A 7,811-nucleotide genomic window follows, 5' to 3' on the forward strand; every position below is an offset into this window, starting at 1 on the left:
ACTGGGGATGTGCCCACAGCCAAGGTACATGCCCTTGACCGGAATCGAACCTGGGACCCTTGAGTCTGCAGGCCGACGCTCTATCCACTGAGCCAAACCAGTTAGGGTTAAACCACATGACATTTTGAAAACACTGGACAACTTTCTCATAGCTACATAATAACTGCATATTTTGCACAAGGCCCTAATAATTCTAGAAGAATATTGTATCTCTATTCAAACACAGGTTCAAGTCTTGGTTACATGCCAAAAAATCAAAAATGTTTCCTAGGTTTTAAAAGTCACTAATTAATAAGTCTAGTGTTTTCTCCTTAAAACTCAACATCTTAAATCAAAATGTTGGCAAATTCTCTCTAAAAGAGAGGTTCAACCAATTTAAATTTTAAAACTGTCTTTTCTTCTCTTCCATCTTTAATATAATGAAAATAGGTTAAAAGCTTTAATGAAATTCTAAGAAAATTTGTTTTTTCATGTTTATCAAAGCATTTACAGAAACAAATATAGCTTCTAACAGACTATCTGACCTCAAATGAACTTTGCATCCATTCTTCACAATATAAACATAACATCATGTGGTTAAATGATTAGATTGCTAAATAAAAGCCATCAATTTTTGCTATCAGAAAAGAGAAACAATGACAGGTGCAGTCACAATACCCCTAATTTATGACCTTCTGGGACTGTTTTTAGGACTATCACTCAAAAAACATGAAGTTTAACCTTCTAAAGTTTGCATAACAGATCTAAGATTGTGTGGTTCCAATGACTCATTATAGAAGCTTCAAACATCCTTCTACTTTACATGAAATGCTGTTATATTATAGTAATATTCATATAGAAATTAACAGGGTTGATCTGTGATATTCAACCATACATATCAACTTTACTCTTTTCTCCAGACTTTCTTCTTAGACATAGTTGTTAGATGATAACCAGAACAAATTTCCTTATCACACTTAAACTTCAGAAACTTTTTTTTCTTTAAATCTTCACCTGAGGATATTTTTCCATTGATTTTTAGAGAGAGTGGGAGAGGGAAAGACGGAAACATCGTTTGGTTGCCTCCTGCATGCACCTGACCATGGTCTGAGCCTGGGAGGAGCTTGCAACCTAAGTACATGCCCTTGACCATAATCAAACCCAAGACCCTTCACTTAAGTCCGCAGGCCAACGCTCTTATCCATTGAGCCAAACCAGCTAGGGCCAGAAACTTTGTTTTCTCTATTGCTACATTCTTAGAGCACAAACTTTTAGTTCCCAAAGGTAATATCTAAGTCATGACTTGGGCCAATTTTTATAAGAATAATGCTTAAAATGAAGAGGTTGGTTCCTAAACATAATATTAAGGGAAAATTTTTAAAAATCAATTTACACATGAGTATCATAGCACAACTAATTTACAAAGTTATAAAGTACAACCATTCTGTCCTTTTTAAAAGGCACTTAAGTACACATATGGAACTATATCAATTACTCTATTGTATAAGCATCTACCTACAAATTAGCAAAGAAGCATCAATAATTTTTTAAATGTTAACTTTTTAACTGTCCTACATTTAACAGATGCTATATATTTTTTCTGAGCAGCTGTTCATTTGGACATGTTCCTTATTTATTAATATACTGTGTTCAATGCTAGTGTCATATTTCTTAAACAGGAACTTGGAAAATTCCAAATTCTATGGTAAATATTGACATATCTTATGTCAATATTTATACTGCAAGGACTTCGAGTCTCTTCAACAATAGCTGCATCTTATTTCTTAGCAGCCACTTGTTTCTGTTCCAATTGAGCAAGTTCTTTCTTTATCCAATAAAATTCTCATTAACTGTTCAGATAAAATCATAAAACTAAAAGCATCCTCTCAAGCAAAAACCAGATTAAGCTCTGTGCTTATTTCAACAGTTTGGTCACTTCTGCATGGTGAGTAAAGCTCAAAGAAACCAGTCACAAATTCAGGAGGGTCCTCCAAGTAGTATTTGGTTTTGATTACTTAATCTCAAGCCTAATCATTTTCAGCTCCACAAATGACAAGGAACAAATTGCCCATCCTTCTATTATTTTAAGGATGGTCACCTTTCCTCTAGGAAACAGACTATAGCAAATGCAGCATTGATTTTATACTCATGAGACCGAGCTTGAAATCAAAACTCTGCTGCTTCAAAGCTGAATGACTTTGGTCATGCCAATACAGTAAAACGTTCATTGACTACCTATGTACCCAGGCTTGGATATCCCAAAGATGAGAATGTGATATCCCACATTCTCAGCTCTCCAGTGACATAGGAACACACAAAGATAAGTATTACAAGCCTCTAAAGTGCAGAGGCAGGGAGGGAGCTCCTCTGGAAAGCCACACATAAGCCAGCCTGACACTGCAGGAAAGGCTTCCTTGAGTTACATCTTTTAAGATATGAATCTTAAAGAGTAAAAAAAAAATGATTTAGGGGTGGAAGGAAAAAGATAAAGAAAGGCACTCCAGGAAGAAGAATCTGCAGGAGCAAAGGCTTGGAGGCAAGAAATAGCATGATATATGGAAACGATAAATAATTCAATGTTTCGGATGGATTGTAAATCAAGGTTTACAAATTCAAATACCCAGTTAAGTTCAACTATTTAACCAAAACATATTGTGTACTTCTATGTCCTAAACAGTATTTTAGAAAATGGCATAATTGAATGAGATAAAAATTCTTGCCTTTCTGAAGTTCACATTTTAATAGGAGCAGACGAACAATTAAAATTATACCTAATAAGTATTAAAATATGGTGAAAAGTACTATAGTAAAAGGCGAAGATAAAACAGGGTAGAGGAAACTGGAGCACAGAAGCCAGCTGGGAGAAGAGGGGAATCAGTTGCAAAGCTACAATTTTAATTAGGAAATTACGGCAGGCTTTATTGAAAAGGTGACATTTGAACACATACATAAAGGAGGTGAAGGAACTAGTTGTGTGGATGTCTGGGAAGAAACATTCCAGGTAGATGAAGCAGCCAGTACAAAGGCCCTAAGGTGGAAATGGGCCTAAGTGAGGGGGCAGAGTGAGGGGGCAGAGAATATAAAGGGATAAAGTAAGAGAGGTAATGGGAAATCAGATCACATAGTCTTGTCAAATGAGAAGACATGCAATCTTTTTAAGCAAAAAAGCAATGTGACATTAGCTTTTAATAAACTTTTTATTTGAGAGTAATTCTGAATTTACAGAAAAGTTGCAAATATAGCATTCCCATACACCCTTCACACAGTTTCCTCTAAAGTTAACACCTTATATTACCATGGTGCAATTATCAAAACAAAGAAACCAACATTGGTGCACTGCTATTAAGTGGACTCCAAACTACTCAGATTTTACCAGTTTTTTCCACCAATATTTTTTTGTCTATTCTAGGATCCAATCTAAGATAACATATTGCATTTAGAATCTTACATTTTAATACAACCTTTTACTTACATTTAAAAGTATCACACTGGCTATTGTATGAGAATAGAACTGTAGAGAGGCAAGGATTAAAGAATGCAGGGAGACCTGATAGAACATTATTACTGCACCCCAAACAAGAAATGATAGTGGCTAATAACAGACATCAAGCAAGAGATGATCAGAATACTAACAGTAGAAATAGTAGGAAACAGTCAAATTCTAGATATATTTTATAGAAAGAATCAATAGGATTTGCTGATGGAATATAAGAGAATGAGTGGAGAATGACTCCAAATATTTAACTTTTAGCAACAGGCTGTACAGAGTTGCCATCAGCTGAAATGAGAAAGAATGGGGCAGGGTTAGGGGTAAAAGAGTTCAGTTTCTGACATTTAAGTGTGAATATCTTGAAGTAAACAAGTGGAGATGTAGAGGTAGAAAGCTGGATATGTGAGTCGGGAGTTCAGAAAGCAAGGGGACAAGGAATATGAATTTGGTAGTCTTCAGTATACAGATGGTATTTAAGGTCATTAAGACTTGAGATCTTTAGAGGGAGTGTAGGCAGAGGAAAAGAGAACCAAAGACTGCACCCTGGAGCACTTCAATAATAAAAGATCAGGACTAACAGAAGGAAGACTGAGAAGGAGCAACCAATAAGTAAAAGAAAAACCAAGAGTGTGGAGTCCAGCAAATCAAATGAAGAAAATATATCATCAAAAAAAGAATGATCAATTGTCAAAAGTTGCTTACAGTTCAAATGATAATGAATGAAAATGATCAACACCTAGAGATCACTGGTAATGCTAACAAAAGCATTTTGCAGGTGCGTGGGAGCAATTGCCATTTTGAAATGATCTCAAGTGAGGACAGAGTTTGCCACCTCAAAATATGCTTACTGGGATACTGATTATTTTAAGCTGGTTAAATAATGAGGAAAAATCTTTAGCCTTCCCCAAACAGCTTAAAAGAATTTAAACAAAGGTCCTGCTCCAGGAAGAGAGCTATCGTCATAGACAATTATAGTTTAATAAGAACTAGTATGTAATAAGGAGGAACCTACCAAGGCTCATTTGACCAAAGTCCTCTCTGCGCTGTTAAAGATGGCCCAGGAAACATTTATTTACGAAACATTTGCTTTTCTATTTCTATGTTCGCCTCCCTCCCATATGTAGTCCCAAACCACTATCCCTTACCCTTCTCCTGGGCTCAAAATGGCATGTAAGCCTTAAGTACCCAATTTGTCCTCTTGTCACATATTCTTATGAAACTCCCATATGTACATATGTAATAAACTGGGTTATTTTCTCCTATTAATGTATCTTCTATTTACTTATTAGTCCAGCCAGAACTTTATAAGTGTAGGAGGGAACATTATTTTTTCTTCCTCCATACAAGAAAGAATAGAAAAAAAAATTGGGATTTAGAGTATAAAGAACTTAAAGGATTTTTCAGAAGAGCAAATCAATAGGGTTAGAAGTGGAGAAAGGTTAAGAGAAGCATTTCTTAAAGTAAAAAAAATAAAATAACATGCAGGTCAAACAAAACTTTTATGGGTCTTAATCTATGAGCCATGGGAAAAGAGAATTAAAAAAAAGAGGGGGAAAGGACAAAAACAAACACTAGAACATGAAGAACCTCAACTTCAAACTATGGTGGCTACTTGCGGATGAGAGAAAACAAGCAGTTAAGTAAAACCATTTCATATATGTGAATATCAGTGAATGAAAGAAAATGGGAAGTTATATAAAAGGAAACCTTCAATACTCAATACTAGATAAAGTAAAAAGAGAAAAGGGGAGAAAGTGGTCTGGTGGTATAAAAGCAATAACAATTTATTTCAAAAACCTTTTATTGAGTGCCTAACATGCAAGTCAATCAACTCTACATCATTATCCCTCCCTTTAAGGAATTTTTAATTTAGTGAAAGAGAAACCCAGGCACACAATAGGCAATGCTTACTGTGTGCTTATTAATGCCAGATTCTTGATGAGATGATTTACTTGTATGAACTCATTTAAGTCTCATAACATTGGAGAAGACTATGAACTCTCCCCACAGAAAAATAAAAATTTGCACTATTTTTACATAAAATTCTAGGAACCCCATGAAACCAAAATTGAAAATACTCCTCTAGATGCAGGAGTGGCAACAGTTTTTAAACAAAGGAATGACACAGTCAGATTTTATTTTTAGTAAGTAAAGGATCTAAGATGATTTAGAGAATTCATAGCAGAGCTGCCAGAAAAGAGACTTTTGAAATAGTTAGCAATGTAAGATAGTACTTAAAATAGTTCATTGACAGTAAAAACCAAAAGTAGGGGGTTTATGTGCTTAATGACCATGTAGCTCAACTACTAATTTCCCACCTCTCACCACAGGTCAGATTAATTTTGTTTGCTGTTACATTTTTAAAAAAATTATACACATATGTTTAGCTTCATCTATTGCCATTTGTGTTCCTCAATGTAAAACTTTAACTGGCAAATGTTGTTCTTTATTCTTTTGAAGCTGAAGTATGTAAGTGCCCATGGCCTAAAATTAATTGTAATTCATAAATACAGTAACTCAATTGTGATCGTGAACAATTGCAGCTTCCTAGTGCTCTTCACAGGTAGTTGAAGCACAGCTTCACACAGAAGTATTCCCCTTAAATCAGTGGTTCTCAACCTTCCTAATGCCGCGACACTTTAATACAGTTCTTCATGTTGTGGTGACCCCCAATTTCATTGTTACAAATTGAACATAATTAAAGAATAGTGATTAATCACAAAAACAATATGTAATTATATATGTGTTTTCCGATAGTCTTAGGCGACCCCTGTGAAAGGGTTGTTCGACCCCCAGGTTGAGAACCGCTGCCTTAAATGTTCATATAGATTGAGACGATCTTCACATGAGAGCAGAAACAGTTATAAAATCTCAACACATTTACTACTTTAGAAGCCAAGCTTGATGAGGTGTACAACATAACTTCTATAACTAAGCCAAGTTTGTTTAACTTGAATGGCAAGACTTGCAAGGTATAAATGGCTTGGTTTCTTATAGGAAGAGGTTACTGTACACTTTTTATACATTTCTTACTCCCCTCTTTCCCATGATCATTAAATTTCTCCAAGAAACAGGTCATCTTTATTTCTCTGCTGCATTCTCATTTTCCCAGTAATAAAGCTCAATAAAAACTTGATAAAATTGTGTATTTGACCACTCTTGACACTTCAGTAGATTCAAAAGTAAATTATATTTTTTTAAAAACTGAGTGTGGTAGCAAACAATGTAATCACATAACAGAAATCTAATGTTTTAATCACCATGCTGCCCTAAATAAAGAAGGATCTCATAGTTAGCCCAAATACAGCTAAGGATCTCATAGTTTGGCCAAAAACTAATAAATCAAGTCGTTAGTTTCTTTCCCATTTTTCCCTCTATCCACTTTCTGAGTTAATAAAGAATTTAAAAAATAACATTCTGAAAAGAACTCTCTGCTGTCTGAGAAAAAAACAAAACAAAACTATACAGGTGGAGCCAAAGGGTTGTCATAATTTTCTGATTCATTTAAGGGGGTAGAGGAATAAACTCAATAATTCCAAAAACTATGCAAACTGAATACATCAACGCGCCTGTTTATCTAGGGTAGGCGAATAAAAAAAATGGGGGGGCGGGGGGAATAGCCTCAGCCACTGGGATTATTAAAATCAGAGGAAGCTAAATTATACTACTAATTAAAAGAAAAAGTTGGCATATGATTTATCTTGCCGTTGGATCACTTCTCTCGAGTAATCGGCTCTGAACTCAGGAAAGGGCACTTGCTCCCCATTGATTGCCACAGAAAGTTGCCCGTGATCCCTAAGGACCAAACGTTTCAGCCCCAGATGCAACCTACTGACAGTTTACGAAAAGCTGGGGATTGGGAGAGAGAAGAGGCCAGTGTCAGAGAAATGATCCAACAGCCTACTCCACACAACCCTGCAGATTCAAGGGTCCTCCTCATCCCAAACCATTACAGAGCATTTCAAAGACGCTTTGTAATCCAAAGAACCCCCAGGTGCAAAGGGAGCAACTGAACAAACGGAGGGCCCAGCAGCTTACACATTAAAGGGGATCCTAGTCGGGAAACATCCACGCACTGCGGAGTTCTAGACGGAAAAGAAGTGGGAACTAAAAATAATTAAAATTTAAAAAATTAAAAGGGGCGGGGGTGAACAAGCAAAAAAAAAGGACAAGACTACCATTACTGTTACTTAAAGAGGTAACCCCCGGCTTCCGAAACCTACCTCTCAGTGACTCGACTTCCGGTCTCCTCCAAAAGGCCCGCTCCCACAGGCTGATGTCCCGCAGCCAATGAGAGTGTCATCTACTTCCGCAGGGGCGCGTGACGTCACTAACTCCCGCC

At 36.2% G+C, this 7,811-nt stretch overlaps 1 protein-coding gene across 3 annotated transcripts in view; it reads right to left on the reverse strand.

Annotated features, from left to right (window-relative positions):
- XRCC4 (X-ray repair complementing defective repair in Chinese hamster cells 4) overlaps positions 1-7,766 on the reverse strand; it is a 185,546-nt gene extending 177,780 nt beyond the window's left edge. For 2 of the 3 annotated variants that reach the window (XM_014531210.1, XM_005883615.2), the window contains exon 1: positions 7,693-7,766. The gene's annotated coding sequence lies outside the window, so the exon portion shown is untranslated. Of the gene's footprint in view, positions 1-7,507; positions 7,577-7,692 lie in introns of those variants that run through there. The other variant, XM_005883616.2, reaches the window with a different exon arrangement.
- Between the last annotated feature and the right edge of the window lie 45 nt (positions 7,767-7,811).

The sequence above is a fragment of the Myotis brandtii genome, unplaced genomic scaffold (assembly GCF_000412655.1).
Source record: "Myotis brandtii unplaced genomic scaffold, ASM41265v1 scaffold794, whole genome shotgun sequence".
Taxonomy (NCBI): domain Eukaryota; kingdom Metazoa; phylum Chordata; class Mammalia; order Chiroptera; family Vespertilionidae; genus Myotis; species Myotis brandtii.